This window comes from Leucoraja erinacea, chromosome 16, assembly GCF_028641065.1.
Source record: "Leucoraja erinacea ecotype New England chromosome 16, Leri_hhj_1, whole genome shotgun sequence".
Taxonomy (NCBI): domain Eukaryota; kingdom Metazoa; phylum Chordata; class Chondrichthyes; order Rajiformes; family Rajidae; genus Leucoraja; species Leucoraja erinaceus.
Window position 1 is genome coordinate 42,942,774 of NC_073392.1, and position 19,856 is coordinate 42,962,629.

The following is a 19,856-nucleotide window of genomic DNA, read 5'->3' on the forward strand; positions in this document are numbered from 1 at the left end:
GCGGGTGCAGCAGCATCTATGGGGCGAAGGAAATAGGCAACGTTTCGGGCCAAAACCCTTCTTCAGACTGATGGGAGGTGGGAGGGAGAAGAAAGGAAAAAGGAGGAGGAGGAGCCCGAGGGCTGAGGGATGGGAGGAGACAGCTCGAGGGCTGGGGAAGGGAAGGAGACAGCAAGGGCTAACAACATTGGGAGAATTCAATGTTCATGCCCACAGGATGCAGACACCCCAAGCGGAATATGAGGTGCAGTTCCTCCAATTTCCGGTGTTGCTCACTCTGGCCATGGAGGAGACCCAGGACAGAGAGGTCGGACGGGGAATGGGAGGGGGAGTTGAAGTGCTGAGCCACCGGGAGGTCAGGTAGGTTCTTGCGGACCGAGCGGAGGTGTTCGACGAAACGATTGCCCAACCTACGCTTGGTCTCACCGATATAGATCAGCTGACATCTAGAGCAGCGGATGCAATAGATGAGGTTGGAGGAGATACAGGTGAACCTCTGTCGCACCTTTAACGACTGCTTGGGTCCTTGAATGGAGTTGAGGGGGGAGGTAAAGGGACAGGTGTTGCATCTCTTGCGGTTGTAACGGAAAGTGCCCGGGGAGGGGCTGGTACGGGAGGGAAGGGAAGAATTGACAAGGGAGTTATGGAGGGAGCGGTCTTTGCCGAAGGCAGATATGGGGGGAGATGGGAAGATGTGGCGAGTGGTGGGGTCACGTTGGAGGTGGCGGAAATGGCGGAGGATTATTTGTTGTATGTGACGGCTGGTGGGGTGAAAGGTGAGGACTAGGGTGACTCTGCCCTTGTTGCGAGTGCGGGAATGGGGGGAGAGAGCAATGTTGCGGGGTATGGAAGAGACCCTGGTGCGAGCCTCATCTATGGTGGAGGAGGGGAACCCCTGTTCCGTGAAGAATGAGGACATTTCAGATGCCCTGGTGTGGAACGCCTCATCCTGGGAGCAGATGCGGCATAGACAGAGGAATTGGGAGTGGGGGATGGAGTCCTTACAGGAAGCAGGGTGGGAAGAAGTGTAGTCCAGATAGCCATGGGAGTCAGTGGGTTTATAGTGGATGTTGGTCAGAACTCTATCACCTGCGATGGAGATAGTGAGGTCAAGGAATGGTAGGGAAGTGTCGGAAATAGTCCAGGTGTATTTGAGTGCCGGATGGAAATTGGTGGTGAAGTGGATGAAGTCAGTCAGTTGTGTGTGGGTGCAGGAGGTAGCATCAATGCAATCGTCGATGTAGCGGAGGTAGAGGTCGGGGTTGGGGCCCTGGTATGTATTGAACAAGGATTGTTCGACGTACCCGACAAAGAGGCAGGCGTAGCTGGGGCCCATGCGTGCAGAAAGTTAATCTTGTGGAAGCAGAATTAGGCCATTCGGCCCTTCAAGTCGACTTTGCCATTCAATCATGACTGATCTCTCTTCCCCTCTCAACCTCATTCTCCTGCAATCTACCCGTAACCCCTGACACTCGTATTAATTAAGAATCTATTAATCTCCACCTTAAAAATGTCCATTGACTTGACCTCCACAGCCTTCTGCAGCAATAAATTCCACAGATTCACCACCTAAACTAAAGAAATTCCTCCTCATTTCCTTTCTATCATTGCCTTTCTTGCTCTTGGGATGTAGCACATTAAACATCTCTGTTACAAATTGAAACATATACATTATATAATAATTCTAAACATTATTAATCTTATCCACTTACCTGCACAATCTTACAAGTGTTACTTACAAAGCCTCCCGTAAATAACTTTGATCTGGATTTGCAATCATTTTTTTTTTTTTTTTTAATATTTTTATTAGAAGCAAACACATATTATGGTAAAAACATTTCATGTATATCAGTCGTACACTATTAATATTATCAGTTGTGGGTTGATTCTGCTTCTAGTTTTTTTTATAGATAGGGAGTAAGAGAGAAAGAAAAAAAAACAAATGGCAAGATAAAAAAAGAATTTACTAATAATACATCATTGGAGATCATATTCAATGAGTAAATGAAAACTTCAATCATATTGAACCTCGTCCTGATAACTAGATTTTGTTCATTTCATTTTGTTCCTGAATACATTTTAATTTAATAAGCTATTTATTTTTAAATTGACCTACCAAAGCCACTCCTGCGTTTGTTTAATTAATGGACTGTGTTATGGGCGCCAGTACAAGGGCATATTTATCAGCAACCCATAAATGCCCTTATGAAGGAAGGAGGTGAAGACCACCTGTATGAACAACTGCAGATAACAAAAGCCATCCTACAGTGCTGTAAGAGAGGCAGATCAAGATTTTGACTTGGTGATTAGTGAAAAATGACAATCTATTATCCAATAAGGAGCAGTCAACATGGATTAGTGCCTGGAAGGTCATGTTTCACTAATCTTCTTGAATTTTTTGAAGAGGTTACTAGGGAAATTGACGAGGGTAAAGCAGTGGATGTTGTCTATATGGACTTTAGTAAGGCCTTTGACAATGGTCCTCATGGAAGGTTGGTTAAGAAGGTTCAACTGTTGGGTATAAATGCAGGAGTAGCAAGATGGGAGACGCCAGAGGGTAATGGTGGATGGCTGTTTGTCGGGTTGGAGGCAGGTGACTAGTGGGGTGCCTCAGGGATCTGTGTTGGGTCCTTTGTTGTTTGTCATGTACATCAATGATCTGGATGAAGGTGTGGTAAATTGGATTAGTATGTATGCAGATGATACCAAGATAGGGGGTGTTGTGGATAATGAAGAGGATTTCCAAAGTCTACAGAGTGATTTAGGCCATTTGGAAGAATGGGCTGAAAGATGGCAGATTGAGTTTAATGCTGATAAATGTGAGGTGCTACACCTTGGCAGGACAAATCAAAATAGGACGTACGTGGTAAATGTTAGGGAATTGAAGAATGCAGTTGAACAGAGGGATCTGGGAATAACCGTGCATAGTTCCTTGAAGGTGGAATCTCATATAGACAGGGTGGTAAAGAAAGCTTTTGGTATGCTAGCCTTTATAAATCAGAGCATTGAGTATAGAAGCTGGGATGTAATGTTAAAATTGTACAAGGCATTGGTGAGACCAAATCTGGAGTATGGTGTACAATTTTGGTCACCCAATTATAGGAAGGATGTCAACAAAATAGAGAGAATACAGAGGAGATTTACTAGAATGTTGCCTGGGTTTCAACAACTAAGTTACAGAGAAAGGTTGAATAAGTTAGGTCTTTATTCTCTGGAGCGCAGAAGGTTAAGGGGGGACTTGATAGAGATCTTTAAAATGATGAGAGGGATAGACAGAGTTGATGTGGACAAGCTTTTCCCTTTGAGAATAGGGAAGATTCAAACAAGAGGACATGACTTCAGAATTAAGGGACAGAAGTTTAGGGGTAACATGAGGGGGAACTTCTTTACTCATAGAGTGGTAGCAGTGTGGAATGAGCTTCCAGTGGAAGTGGTGGAGGCAGGTTCGTTAAAAATAAATTGGATAGGCATATGGATGAGAAGGGAATGGAGGGTTATGGTATGAGTGCAGGCAGGTGGGGCTAAGGGAAAATAATTGTTCGGCATGGACTTGTAGGGCCGAGATGGCCTGTTTCCGTGCTGTAATTGTTATATGGTTAATAACTCATGTTTTAACCATCGAGAACAGCATGAAGAGGGAACTCAGGAAAGCTAAAGGGGATGTCTTGGGGGATAGTCGGTATTACAGTAGAAGAGGTGCTGGATGTTTTGAAGATAGGTAAATCTCCAGGGCCTGATCAGATGCATCAAAGAATACTGTGGGAGTCTAGTCAAGAAATTGCAGGAACCTTGGCTGAGATATATGTATCGTTATTGGCAACCAGTTGCCAGAAGACTTGAAGGTAGCTCGTGATGCACCATTATTTAAGAAGGGCTGCAAAGAAAAACCTGGAAACTATAAATCAGTTAGGCTAACATCTGTCATAAGGCATTACTGTAGGGGATTCTGTGGGATAAGATATACATGCATTTGGAAAGACAGGGGTTGATCACAGGGCACCCAAGGACAGCTTGCTAATTGGGCTAATTAAATACATGAGCAAAGAACAAAGTGCTGGAGGATTTCAGCAGGTCAGATAGCATTTGTGGAAGGAAATGGAGAGGATCTTTTGCGTTGGGACTTTTCTTCGGACTGATGGATTACAGGGAAGAAAGCTGGTAAAGAGAGGTGACCTTATCTGGCCATTTGCTGCCTGGCCTGCTGAGTTCCTCTAGGACTCTGTTTTTTACTCAAGATTCCAGCATCTGGCTTGAGTAAAAAACAGCGGGTGTTGGGAGAAGATGATTTTTCAGAATGGTGGCACATGATTGGTAGCGTGCCTCATGGGCCAGTCTTGGGCCCATTGTTGTTTGTCATCTCTGTCAATTATTTGGATGAGAACGTGGAAGGCATGTTTAGTAAGTTTGCAGATGACACTAAAATAGATGGCACAGGAGACAGTGTAAAGATTATTAATAATTATAGCAGGATCTTGATCAGGTGGGTATGTGGGCTGAGGATTAGCAAATGGAGTTCAATTCAAGCAAGTGCGAGGTGTTGCATTTTGGAAGGTCAAACCAGGGTAGGACTTTCATAGTGAACAAAAGAGTCCTGGAGAGTGTTGTGGAAAAGGGAGTCTACGTAGTTCTCTGAAAGTGGTGTTGAGGTAGATAGAATGTTGAAAGAAGCTTTGGCAAGCTGGTCTTTAACAGTCAGGGCACTGTGATGTATTGTTGCAGTTGCACAACACGTAGATGAGGCCACACTTGGATTAATGTGTTCAGTTTTGTCAACCTGCGATAGTCAAGATGCCATGAAGCTGGAAAGAGTGCACCAATGATTTACAAGAATGGTGCCAAGACTCGAGAGACTGAGTTATTGGGACTTTATTCGTTTGAGCATAGGAGACCAGGGGGTGATCTTATAGAGCTGTATAAAATAATGTGGGGCTCAGATATGGGTGAATGGATACTTTCTCTGCAGGTTTGGATATCAATAATTAGAGGCCATTGATTTAAGGTGAGAATGGAAAGAAATAATAGGAACCCGAGGGGGGATGTTTTCACACAGAAAATTGTGGGTAAACGTAACGAGATGCCAGAAGAAGTGGTTGAGGCAGGTACAATAACATTTAAAATACATCTGGACACGTAAATTGATAGGAAAGATTTAGAGGGATATGGGTCAAACTCCAATGTGACTAGTTCAAATAGACATCTTGGGTGGCATGAATAAATTGAGGAAAATGGCCTGTTTCCATGCTGTACGATTGTGACTGTATCAACATTTAAGAGTATTGAGGAGAAAAAATATTGATAATTTTTAATCAACGAGAAGAATGCAGCATTACTGCTATTATTAAATGTCAGGAGCAACTGGTATGAATTTATAAATGGGTTTGTCAACCATTCCTGATAGGTCTGGAGCAACTAGGAGAAAAATCACAGTGTCAACTAATATATATTTAAATTTTCATTGAACATTTTTGGGGGAAATGAATTTGTTGACTTTCTATCTCCAAAAGTCATAAGAAGGCAAGGTGTGACAAGAATGAATATGTCCGAGGTCCACTGATAGATTTAATTCAAGTGGGTTAAGTAGTTTGAAGTAGGTGATTGTGTGATGAAAACATATCTAACCAGAATTTACAACCCTACTTACATGATCAAGGACAAGGACAAAGGACATTTATTGTCACGTACACCAATTGGTGGAAGTGAAATTTGAATTTCCATTTGCAGCACACCAATAAAAGTAAAACACAACATTAAAGAATTTAACATTGAACATAAAAACATCCCCCCACAATGGTTCCCACTGTGAGGGAAGGCAACAAAGTCCAGTCCTCGTCCTCTTGTTGTTCACCCATGGTCGGGGCCTATTTGAGGCCTCCGCAGTCGCCGCAATGGCGGACCGATGTTTCATGCCCTTTCATGCCGGATGATGGAGCTCCGATTTCGGAAGAACACTCTCAGCGGCTTGGAGTGTCTGGAACGGCCGCTTCGTACCCGAGACCGCGGCTCCCGAAGTCCACAGGCCGCGCTGGTCAGAGCTCCAACACTGGCGATCTCGGCGAAAGATCCCAGGCTCAGCCGTGTTTAAACCCAGCGCCGCCCGCAGCTGGAATCTCCGCGACTACAGCTCCGCGATGTAGCAGTCGGCGATCACAGCACTCCGGAGCTTACTACACGGCGACCCTCGGTAAGGCATCGCCCACTCCGCGATGGTGCTTCGGCACTGTGCCGCTGCCGGAGCTGAGGTTCTGGCCGTTCCCGGAAGGGAACACCACTCCAGTCCCGATGGTGGGCCGCGAGGAAGGGGCGAAGATGCGGCTCGGAGGAAAGCCGCATCACCGACCAGGTAGGGACTGAGAAAAAGGTTTCCCCCTTCCCCCCCTCCCCCCACATAAAAAGGCTAGAAGACCTCCAAAAAAAAAACACACTAACACACTAAAAATAAAAAAGGTTGAAAGGGCAAACAGCTGCAGGCAGGGCTGCCATACTCGACAGCACCCCCACTTGAATCAAGCATTACATTCTGCCAATGCCCAATGGGAGGGGGAGGTGATGTACAAAAGGTATAACGCGTTAGCACCAGTTGGAAATGCTTCATCTAAAAAGCATCAACAAATAAATGTTTTCCTTTATATGGCAAGATGGTTAAATAATGGCCATTTCTGTAACATATAACTAAATTCTGCTCTATTGAGCACATCATTTGACATCACATTTACAGAGAAGATCTGGTGATACATTATATTAAGGACCACAGAATAATGAGGAAGTTGAGTCAAGGATATTGCATATATTACATTTAAACGATGTGATAAGCCACATATTGTCTCAATCTTTCATAACTTTACAATATTCCAACCTAGCAATGCTTTTTGAATGTGCATTTTATACAAAACACATGGTACGTAAACACATAGTCGCCTCTACGTCAATAAGCAAGCTTTCACATAACTAATGTGATTTTAGGAAAAGGTCAGCTGACCAAAATGCTTTCAGTGGTTAAAGTGAATGAACAAATTTAATTTACTTTATCATGTCCGTTAAATTTAATACCGACAAAACAATTAGCACAAAGCAAATTATATTATACCATAACGTAAATCCGTATGCATCCTGCTATGGAAGGAGTTAAAGCGTGAGCTGACCTTACAGTGGCTTAGGATAAATTTGGATTTGAGATCAAAGCAGTAGCAAAATAAATGATAATAATCTTAGAAGTAAACCAGTTCTGTTATTGCACGACTATTTATGTGCTTAAGCTAAATCTGCATTTGCTTTGTTTTACGTGCAATGGCATTTGTTGATACTTGTACCAAATGTACAAGAAATACAGCTGTGGCTGTCTAAATTCATCATGGAAAAAGACTGCTGGGCATGATTCCAGAACAGTTTTATCCAAACTTCATGGGCAGATATTACCATGCCTATTAAATTACTGAAACAATACTTGACCTTATTTGGGCAGGAACTGAGACCTATTACTCTACAAAGATATGTGTAATTAATCAAGACAGAGATATTAAAACATGAGTGGAAAAAATTACCATTGAAGTGCAGAACTCGAGATTAGAATCTTGAGGTGGAATGGAAGCAAAACCTTTGTCGGCAAAATCCCTAAAATGAGAAGAAATAATAAATTAAAAATGTTGATTATACATCAGCAGCAAAAGTAACATTGACAAAATCAACAAAGTAGCCATTAAACTTGTTAACAGTTTAGTATGAGTGGTGATTTAATAAACAACTGCAGATTCAATAGTATTGATGACAAATAGTTGAACACTTTATTGGTAAAAACTTCTTTTTTGGACAAATCTGAGAAGTTTGTCATGAAGTGAAACATGCCAACACACTGGCTTAGACTTTGATCTCAGAATTGAATTGATTGAAAGATACAGTAAGGAAACGGGTCCTTTGGCCCACTGAGTCCACACCAATGATCAATTCACCCATTTGCATTTGTTCCATGTTACTGTACTTTCCCATTCACTCCCTATGCATTAGGGGCAATTGACAGAGCCCAATTAACCTACAAACCCACACATCTTTGGGATGTGCTAGGAACCGGAACACGTGAGGAATCCACACGCTCAGAGGGGGAACGTGCAAACTCCACAGACGCAGCACCCAAGATCAGAATCAAACCCGGGTCTCTCGTGCTGTGAGCAGTAGCTCTACCAGCTCCGCCACTGTGCTGCACAAAAGCTATCTTGCATTACCTTCCTGTTTAGGTACTTGTGTTATTCTCTATTGTTAATTAACAATGGGTACCCAGTTTGTGCATATGTCAAGGAGTGACCACGTATATTCAGAAACAGAAGAAAGTTTGCAACTCTTCCATGCCACTTTGATGACATGTTAATCAACGACATAAATTTAACAATGAGGAATATACCTGCCATGTTCAGTAAAATCTACGACTGTGAAAAGGCAAGAATTAATGGATGCACCTAGCTTTTCAAATACCTATTGCTCACAATTATTTGTAATACTGCACGTTTGCTAGTCAAACATGGCTGCTGGAATATGCACATACTCTAAATTGAATAGTACAGTTGCATCGTTTCAATAGTTTATCATTCCCTACACAAGATATACAAATCTGAAACAGCACAATGTTGAAGCAAGTCCTTGAACAATAGTTTCAACTGCCTATCTGTTCCATCAACCTCAATACAAAATAGACTTCTCAACACAGAAGCATGCTTTCAAACTACCTACAAGCTATGATCCTCTGGGTGTAGTGAGACTAATCAATGCATATCAAATTTAATTGCAACAAAGAAAGGGAAGTAAGGTGCACAACTTTTTATCCGAAGATCCAAATAACGAAAACCTCCGAATAGCGGACATTTTTTCAGTCCTTGAAGAAAGGTCCTTGAAAACGTTCACCGAGGGCGGCCCGCAGAGGTGACAGCGGAACCTCTGGTCGGTCCTCGAAGAAAGGGGAACTAAATCCCCTATTCATAAAAGAGGTGAGGGTATATTGCGTGGGAGGGTTAATAATTGACAATCTGCTGCTGCCTGCCCGCTGAGTTAAAAAGTTCCCACGGTAGACTCACAATACACAGTGTATCGTGAGTGTTGCGTGGGAACATTTTAACGGGCAGGCAGCAGCAGATTGTCGCTCCCTTCAGTTTCACCCCACCTACACCCCTCTGCTTCCCGGCCATGTGTGTGACCCCTTCCCTCCCCTCTCCAGCTCCCCGCCCATTGCACCGGCGCGGGGGCTTTGCACTGTCTTCACGTCGGCGATGCCAGCATACAATGCCAGTCACCGGAGACGTCAGGACCAACGGGACACCGACCCCCAGGCCCACTGCAAGCACGGAGATCCCAGAGACCCACAGCCCAGCAGCAGCCCAGCCCCGTTCCAACTCCAGAGGAACACGCTTCCCGTAGGGACAGAAGCTGATGGTGTGCAAGGTATGTCTTGTTCTTGGGGTTGCAGATGAGGGGGCGCAGCTCGGGCTGTGACATCTCCGGCCACCCCCCTGTACAGGAGCTGAGACTGGGAACTGTACCGCCCTTGCAGGTGAGCAGGAGAGTGGGGTTGTTTGCAGTTGCAGAGGGAGGGGGCAAGGGCGGTACAGTTCACAGTCTCAGCTCCTGTCCAGGGAGGTGGCCGGATACGTCAGGACCAACGGGACACCGACTGCAAGCACGGAGATCCCGGAGACTCACAGCCAGCAGCAACTCTAGCCCAGCCCCGTTCCAACTCCAGAGGAACCCGGGTTGCGGATGAGGGGGCGCAGCTCGGGCTGTGGGCGAACTGCCACTTGTCGCTGTAGCGGCCCATCGGGGAGTGGGTTCCTGTTGGTCCTGACGTCACCGGCCACTCCTCGCAGAGAATGATCCCAGCCTAACCCTTCCTATTCTCTCCTATTCTGCAAGAAAAAATTACATTGAAGACTCAAACTCGCGATCGAGTAACTGCCGGGATCGAGGAGCAAATTTGCGACCTTGCGGATATGAGCCGAGCACTCTACCACTGAGCCAGCCGTTAAAATCGACGCTAAAAGTCTTCCCATCCGAAAGCCGAAAAATTCCGAATTACGAAAAATGTCTGGTCCCAAGACTTTTGGATAAAAGGTTGTGCACCTGTATACTACTTAGCTCAAAAACCCAATGAGATTCCTCCTTGTAGAAGCAAGGAGTTGCAGATGCTGGTTTACCAAGCAAAGACACAAAATGCTGGATTAACTCAGTGGGTGGGGTGGAAGATTGCAACCTTCACGTGGTCATCCCTGTTTCGACTAATGCAATCACCTCGATGTGCACAAACGGAAGATCAAATAGAACAAGTTGTCCAACAACTTTAGGCTGTACACGCCACACAAAAGAAAAAGAAGAACTCAGTGGGTCAGGCAGTATCCCTGCAGAATGTGGATAGGTAACATTTTGGGTCAGGACCCTTCTACGGGCTGATTGTAGGGGTGTGGGTATAAAAAGCTAGAAGGGTGGAGGGGCAGGACAAAGCACGGCTGGTCATAGGTGAACACAGGCAGATAGTTGGACAAAGGCCATTCCTCCTTGTTTCCATATGATTTAGAAACGTAGAAACATAGAAAATAGGTGCAGGAGTAGGCCATTCGGCCCTTCAAGCCTGCACTGCCATTCAATATGATCATGGCTGATCATCCATTTATCTTCTATTTTACGATAGCATAAAGGGCAAAACATTTGGTCATGCACAAATACTTCAACAAGAATAATGTGAACATGAGTCATTTGAAACAGCATCGTTAGAGTTCTGCTTGTGCCCGAGGGCCAACGGGACTTACTAACTACTTCAACTTTGATCAAGTTAGAATATTTAAACTTAAGTTTATTATGTTTTACAGTTACAAAATTACCAAAATGTAAAATAAGGTTTATATTTTGACCTGAAATTTTGAACTTATATTAGAATCATAGATCGAACAGAAAGAACCTTGGAGCCAATTTGTCCATGCTGACTATGATGCCCCATCTACGCCAGTCCCACATGCCCACATTTGGCCTATATCCCTCTAAACCGTTCCTAACCATGTACTTGTCCAAGTGTCTACAAAATATAATAAGCACATTTTTTTTTATTTTTTCTGGGAGCATCAGCGTTACCAAAAAATCTTCATTACATCTGAAGTTTTTAAATGGAATGAACAATAAAACTTGAAATGGTTTAAACCTTAACAACGGGCAAATGGTTAACATATTGATCTAAAATTGGTTCTCTCCATTTTAAGCAAAACATCAATCAATATTAAACAAATTAGTTAATGGATACACTAAAAAACAATGTTAATGCTATTACGTAATCTCAGGTCTACATCTACTTCATGCTTCCGCATTGAGACTGAGCAAGAGCACAACTTGCAAACATTAAAAGCAATGGAAACAATAACAGTGCAGGTATGTTGACAGCAAAATTAAAACCAACATGAGAGTCAAAATGGAAATGCATGTTCACAGTATTCTCTGCTTTTATCATTGTGTCCACTCTAGAATTCTGTGACTTTGTGTAATCCAGATATCTTTATGGAGACACTGACATTGGCTCTACTCAGTCTGGTGATATGCCTCACCAGAGTATTTTCTATTTTTGAGAATGGTTAAAATGCACAACTTATCCTGAATTGTTCTAATCAGAAGTTTATAAAAATAAATCGAAAGGAATGTGAATTTGGTCACAAATTATGTCATCATTTCCGTCCCGGAAATAAAGGATAGGATACACTGGTCACTTATTTCAGAAATAAACGGATCCAAAAAAAGAATCCATTTATTTGTTATCTGCAAAAAGAGGCAATTCAAACATGCGTAAACATAAAAGGCAATATGTGATGTAGACCACAAAAATACTTAGGATAATATTGGAAAGTAGTTAAAATATAGAATACAAGTTAGATGGACAATCAGGCTACTGAGATGTTTCTGGGATGTGTTTACACGAATAATAATCTATGTTCATATTACTCTTTTAAAATAGAAAAACATTTCAAAGCACTTAACAAAAGTATTAATCAAACAAAGTTGGAAACTCAGCGAGGAGAGGAAATAGCATTTCCGGTGATAAAAATCTATATCAAGATGGCAGATTTCAAGGAATAGGGAGATGGAAACATTTAAGGAGGTGAATTCTAGGTTATGTAGGTGCTGGCAGCTGAGGGAAGAAACATAAAAAGTTTAATGTGGAGGATGCTGACACAGTGGTTGAGGCCACTATTTATTTCTCATCTCTAATTGCCTTTAAAGTTGGCCTGCTGAAAACTCTCTCACAAGGCTATTCTGTAGAAAGCTCTGGGATTTGATCACACCAACATGGAAGGACTGAGAATTGAGTGATCTGCAGCCCAACTTGCAGGTGGTGATGCTCCTCTACTTTTGTCTGAACTGGTAGAAACTATAATGGAAAAAGATAATTGGTGGCCAGAGTTTAATATTGGACATGCCTTGAAGAAGATGGGGCTAGACAAGATAGGCAGGTGTCAAATTATGGATGCATTTGAAAACAAAGATTAATTTAACAGCATCAATCACAGTACAGGTATATATTGACAAATATATATACAGAGAGTCACTACATAAAACATCTTACAACTTCCCTTAAATTACAGCATATAACAATTCATGAAATTCCTGCCGAAGATAACATCAATTTAATTTTAATTTAAATATGTATTCATGATCTAAATGTTCATGATATTTGATTAACATGAACATTTAATTAAAATAATATTTCCCTTACAATGAAGCTTTTCACTGTAAATAGTTTTAACTTCAGTAAATTCATCGCCATTATTATTCAAAAGAAGAGGATGAATGCCCATGACAAAACAAAATGTGCTTTTTTTTAAAGTCATGAAAAACCTGCTTTATGTGAAAAATACACAAATAACTTTTATATCACAGCGATATGACCACATATAAAGAAATCACAACAACAACAAATATTTTTAAAAATTAGGCTCTGTGGTTTTCAGTTTAATAACTGCTAATGCAGATATTCAGCAGACATGAAACTAGCAAAAAATATGGATACGAAAAAATATATCGACTGGGACTTCCTTCATACAAAATGCTTAGACGGAGGAAATCATTAGGTGCATCCGAGGCGGTTTCTTGAAACAGTATGTGGATAGTTCAACTAGGGGAAGGACCATTCTGGACCTATTTGAATAGTGAAAGGCCTGGGTAGATGTCGAGAGGATGGTTCCACTAGTGGGAGAGTCTTGGAACAGAGGCCGTGGCCTAAGAATAAAACGATGTTCCTTTAGAAAGGAGATGAGGACAAATTTTTTTAGTCAGAGGGTGGAATTCATTGCCACAGAAGGCTATGCAGGCCAAGATGATGGATATTTTTAAGGCAGAAATCAACAGATTCTTTATTAGTAGGGGTGTTAGTGGTCATGAAGAGGAGAATGGGTTGAGAGGGAAAGGTAGATCGCCCATGATTAAATGACAAAGTAGACTTGATGGGCTGAATGGCCGGATTCTGTACCTAAAACGTATGGATCTACAATTGGGAATTAGCCTCGCCAGGTGACTAGCATTTCAGGTTTTAAGATAGTTATGAATAAGGATCAGTATGGACCATGGGGGAAAGTACTAAATTGGGGTCGGGCATATTACAACACTATTCGGCAGGAGCTAGGGAGAGTAAAATGGGAGAAGGAGTTGGGCAAGTCCATATCTGACAATGTTGGAGTTATTTAAAGACCAGCTGATCTGAGATCAGGAATGGCATATTCCATTAAGGAGGAGCAACAAGGATGTCAAAGGTAAGGGCACCTTGGATGACAAACGAGGTTGTAAATTTGGTCAAAAAGAAAAAAAAGCCCATGGAAGATGAAATCAGGCAGGATTGTTGCGGAATAAAGAAAGCAGGAAAGAACATGTGGGGAATTAGGGGAGCCAGAAGAGGCCACTAAATGTCATTGGCAAGTCAGATTAAAGAGAACCACAAGCTAGGACCACTCAATTACAGAAGAGAATTTATGCTGGGAATCAGTGAATGGAGGCAGGGTACTAACCAAGGAGAAGGACGGGGAAGGTAGTGAGATTAGTGTGGGGTATACTAAAATGCTGAGGCATTTTGAGATCAAGATGATGGCTGTTCAGTCTCTGGAACTGCATTAGGGTGGATCAGTCTCCAGGCCTTGATGGAATCTGTCCCACATTATTGAGAGCGAAGTGAGAAGATTGTTGGGGCCTTGACGAAGATTTATGTAGTTTCTCGAGCCATAGTCTCCTGGATTGCAAACAATGTTGTTCCTTTGTTCAAGAAGAATAACAGGGAGCTATAGACAATTGAGCCCCACGTCATTGCTAGAGAAGCTACTGCACTTGGAGGTCAAAGGTACGGGAAAGTGTATAGTTCTGGGAAGGACCCTTAATAGTATTGATGTAGAGAACTTGGCCTCCAATTCCAGAGCTCCCTAAAAGCGTAGGCATCCGGTAGGCTTGCCTTCATCAGTCAATGTACTGAGTCTAAGAGGAAGGAAGTCATATTGCAGCTTTATAAAACTTTGGTTCAGCTGCCTTCGGAGTATTGGGTGCTGTTCTGGTTGCCCCATTACAGGAAGGATGTGGAGAGGTTTACCAGGATACTGCCTGGATTGGAAGGTATTAGGTATAAGGAAAAGACGGACCAATACTTGTCTGGTGCATAGGAGGCAGAGGGGAACATTTTTAAATATTAAGAAAAGCACAGTCAAAGTAAACAGTCAGAACCTTACTCTCAGGGTTAAATACAAAAAGCCATCGCTTTTTAAGGTGGGGCGGGGAAAGTTTGAAGGAGATGTGCAGGCAAGTTTTTTTTATAGCATGGTAGGTACCTGGAATATATTGCCAGGGGTGGTAGTGGCAAAAAAAATGATAGCATGATTTCAATGGCTTTTGCATAGTCAAATGAATATGCATGGCATGGAGGGATATGGAAAGCATGCAGGAAGAAGGATTTTTTTTAATTGGCAATATGTTCAACACAGACATTTAGGGCCTGTTCCTGTGTTGTCCTGTTCTTTGTTCTACATGAATAGAATAATATGAAGGTACAAGAGACTGCTGGAATATCACCAGGGGCATGATTGGCAGCCCCGCCAATAGCCTGTCTGTATTTCGCCTTTTTTAATTTTTTGGGTAAATGTTCTCTGGTTTGTTTATGTGGGCGGAAGGGGTGGGCGTCTGGGGAAACTTTTTTTTTCAGTTTCTTACTTTTCAGTTTCGCTTATTTTCTAGATCGCATCTCCGGTCACTTTGCGGCCTACCATCGATGGAGCTGGAGGCCTCCTGGGACTGACTTTGAGCACCACCGCAGGTGTGGATCCCTTGCCTGGGATCGCTCCAACCGCGGCCTGCGGACTTTACCATTGCGAGCTCGAAGTCTTGGGAGAGGCCTCATCGGGAGCTCTAACATCGTGGAAGGTTTGTCCAGCCCCAACCCGGGATCTGATCGCCAGCACGAGGGAGCTGACACCCCCCAATGCAGGAGCTGATCGCCCTGACACGGAGGGCCCAAACACTGTCGGCTACGGGTGTCAAGATCGTCCTGTCACCGGACGGCTTAAGGCCTCCGACCGCGGGGGAGCTAAGGGAAGAGATTTGAACTTTATTTTTGCCTTCCATCACATTGAGGAATGTGGAGGAGTCACAGTGGTGGATTTTTATGTTAAAATGTGTTTTGTGTGTTCCGTTGCTTTTTATTTGTATGACTGACTTGACAAATGAAATTCCTCGTATGTTGCAAAACATACTTGGCTAATAAAGTATTATTGTGATTGATTGTGATTTGAGCAAAAAGTAAAGTGTTGGAGGAACTCAGTGAGTCAGGCAGGATTTGTGGGTGAAGGGGTTGGGGGTGGATGGGAAATAAACATGAAGTGTGCCGGTCCAAAACATCACCTATTTCCCACCACAAATGCTGCCTGACCTGCTGCGTTCCTCCAGCACTTTGTTTTTTGAAAAGAATATCACCTTGCTTATTTCGGCACACATTCCTCCTATTTTAGATTTTAATAAAAGCAATGACTACCTTAATTAGAATTCCAAAGTTCCAGAAACTAGAGGACCTCTCCGGTCTCTGAGAATAGCCCTTTCATCTCCTGAAACAAAACCTTATGTTTTTTTTGCAGCAATATTTCCTCTTCAATTTTAACAATGTTTCGTATCCTCCCATATACAGTATATGAAAGCATGCTGGGTACGCAATTAAATTAGAAGACATCATCCCACTATACTGTTAGCATAATTGCTGTTTTCATGCATCATAGGTTTTAATGGAGGAAGATTGTTTTTTGTGGTCAGGGTTTTGTGAATGTCAGCCTTTTTAAAGCTTATTAGCTTTCTAGGTTGGCAATAATCTATATTTACAACAAAGTTAGAACTGAGACAAGGTAGACCAACACAGCAGTTTTCTGTGCAAATTAATCTATGTTTCCTTTACTTAATCTTTGATAAGGCTTTTTTCCTACCGTTAAGCAGCTGAGAACTTAAAGATGAAATACCTGGTAAAATTCATGTTTTTTTGAGGCACAGGCTTATCATTTCCATGTCAAAAAAATAGAATAGCTTTAAATACAAGGTCTCATCAAATCTGATGAAAAGCTGCAGTTGATATTTTCTCAAATCCACAGAAGTAAAACCATCCGCTTTGAAGTAATCAAGCCATAAAAAAAGGCTTCTTTGCTCATGAACTCTTAAATTCAATTACTACAATCATCCGACACAAACAGAATAATTTTAGTGCTCAGCAAGTTCAAATTGGGTTGAAGAAACATCCTTCAGCACTGTTACATTTTAAAGCAGGCATCTAAGCTATATTCTTAGTCTCCATTGCGAATGTGCAGCGTTGGTAACGGAATTTGTCCCAAGCAAAACATTTTTTAGATACATTAACATTTTGAGTTGCCAATAATTGTTTCTACCAGAGAAGACCATAAGACACAGGAGCAGAATTATGTCATTCAACCCATCTAGTCTACTCCACCATTCAATCACGTATGATCTATTTTCTCCCTCAATCCCATTCTCCTGCCTTCTCTACATATTCTTTGACGCCCTTCCCAATCAAGAACCTATCAATCTCTACTTTAAAAATAATTAATGTCTTGGCCTGCACAGGATTCTGTGGCAATGGATTCACCACCCTCTGGCTAAAGAAGGGTTCATCTCCATTCTAAAAATACGTCCTTATTCCGAGTCTGTGCCCTCTGGTCCCAGACTCTCCCACTAATGGAATATCCTTTCCACGTCCACTCCATCTAGGCCTTCCGTTATCCGGCAGGTTTCAACGAGATTCTCTCTTATCCTGCTAAACTCCAGCGAGTACAGGCCCAGAGCCTTCAAACACTCCTCGTGCATTAATCCAATCATCCCTAGGATCTCCTCTGGACCCTCTCCAAAGATAACACAACCTTCCTCAGATATGGGGCTCAGAACTGCTCACAATGTAGTAAACTCTTGTTTCTACATACCTCTTTAAAGTAGATTTCGATTCCAGCGGACGGACCATCACCGCCAGGCTGGGCCGGCTACCCTTGCCCCACACCGCCTCCCCACCACCTTCTCTTGGGATTCAGTACCTACCTGATTTTCCCCAGTTTACTCACATATTGAAATCCTCCATGATCACTGGAACATTTTCTTTTTTATGTCTTTTCTATTTCCTGATGTAATTTGTGCCCTACATACTGGCCATTATTTGGAGGCCTTTATACAACACCCATCATGACTTATTGCCCTTGCAGTTTCTTCACCCCCAGGATTCTACTGGTGTTATGTTGTTTCTTGCTATGGATTGGATTTCATTCCTATCCAACAGAGCCACCCCACCACCTCTGCCCACCTGCCTGTCTTTTCAGTCGGATGCGTATACGATACGATACAACTTTATTTATCCCAGGAGGGAAATTGATTTGCCAACCATCATAAAACCACAAAATATCCATGCAAAAAACATGAAGTTAAAGTGACGAGCGGAAAGGCTAGGGGATGTGTAAAGATGCAGGTGGGGGGGGGGGGGGGGCGGAGGGAGGCAGGAGTCGGTCTCAGTCTACCCCATGGGACAGAAGAGGGAGGAGTTTTAAAGTTTTAAAGTTTAATAGCCACAGGGAAGAAGAGTCTCCTGTGGCGTTCTGCCCTGCATTTTGGTGGACCCAGTGTGTTGCTGAAGGTACTCCTCAGGTTGACTGATGTGTCTTGGAGAGGGTGAGCTGTATTGACCATGATGCCTCACAGTTTGAGGAGCATCCTCCCCTCCAAGGCCACCTCCCATGAATCCAACTCCACCCCCAGGATGGAGCCAGCCTTCCTGATGAGTTGTTGATCCTATTGGCAACCCATCTATGATGTGCCATAGTGTTTGATGCTCAGATTCCAGGTCATTAATTTTGAGCCTAAATTCTACAAGCAACCACCACTTGCAGCAGATCTGGTCACCAGAAACCACACTGGGGTCCACCACCTCCCACATCATGCAGCTACTGCTCATTTGTATTGGTGAAGAAATCAGCTGAACACATGGATAATGAATGGGTTTTCAAATCAGCAGGACGCTGCAAATGGTGCCCCTCAAGGGTCTATGTTAAGGCCACAATTATTCACTGCAGTTATTAATCATTTAGATGATGGGATAGAAAACCATACTAAAAAGTTCCCCAATGACACAAAGATTGGCATCATAGAATACTGCGTAAATGAAGACATTAAATAATAAAGAAATATCAATGGGTTGCATAGATATGTAAAACCAAGATTATTGGATTATGCATAAATTGAGGCCATCTATGAAGGACCATGTTGGTGGTGTTGGATCTGCACCCCAAATCTGGCTTTCACATAGGGCCCAGTCACCCTTTTAATTATGGTTCAGATCGGACAACATGGAAAAAAAATCTCAGACAGCAGTGGTGAGTTTCTCGAACAAGTTGGTTTATTAAGAACTTATTTCAGTACATAGTGCAGAACATTCCTGAGTGTCATAGAGTGATACAGTGTGGAAACAGGCCCACACCGGCCAACAATGTCCCAGCTACACTAGTTCCACCTGCTCGCGTTTGGTCCATATCCCTCCAAACCTGTCCTATCCATGTACCTGTCAAACTCTTTCTTAAATGTTGAGATAGACCCAGCCTCAACAACCTCCTCTGGCAACTTGTTCCATACACCCATCAACTTTGTGTGAAAAAGATACCCCTCAGATTCCTATTAAATAATTTTCCCTTCACCTTAAACCTCTATCCTCTGGTCCTCGATTCACCTACTCTGGGCAAGAGACTGTACATCCACCAAATCTATTCCTCTCATGATTTTATACACCTTTATAAGATCACCCCTCATCCTCCTGCGCTCCAAGAAATAGAGTCCCAGTCTACTCAACCTCTCTCCATAGCTCAAACCCTCTAGTCCTGGCAACATCCTTGTAAATTTTCTCTGCACCCTTTCCAGCTTGACAACATTTTTCCTATAATATAGTGCCCAGAACTGAACACAATACTCTCAATGCAGCCCCACCATCATCTCATACACTAGTACATTCCAATAAGACATTTAGCGTCCCCACCTTACAAACGTTCTTCATTTTAGACTTGAGAGATGCATCGCAGCAACAGGCCCTTTGGCCCACCTAGTCCATGCTGAACAGTGATCATCTTACACACTGGTACTATGCTAAACACTACGGACAAATTAGAACTTTTACCAAAGCCAATTAAACTACAAACCTGGTCATCTTTGGAATGTGGGAGGAAACCGGAGCACCCGGAGAAAACCCACACTATCAGGTTCCCACAAGTGACCACCTGACACCCCAAAATAAATCCAGTGATGTGCGTACATTGATTCTGTCTCGCTGTTGCATGTTGTAATCACAACCTCTGACT

General features: G+C 42.8%; 1 protein-coding gene across 10 annotated transcripts in view; it reads right to left on the reverse strand.

Moving 5' to 3' along the window:
* The window catches only part of atp2b2 (ATPase plasma membrane Ca2+ transporting 2), an 840,804-nt gene that overhangs the window by 628,035 nt on the left and 192,913 nt on the right, over window positions 1–19,856 (reverse strand). For all 10 annotated transcript variants that reach the window (XM_055648263.1, XM_055648251.1, XM_055648255.1 and 7 more), the window contains exon 2: window positions 7,539–7,608. The gene's annotated coding sequence lies outside the window, so the exon portion shown is untranslated. The remainder of the gene's footprint in view (window positions 1–7,538; window positions 7,609–19,856) is intronic.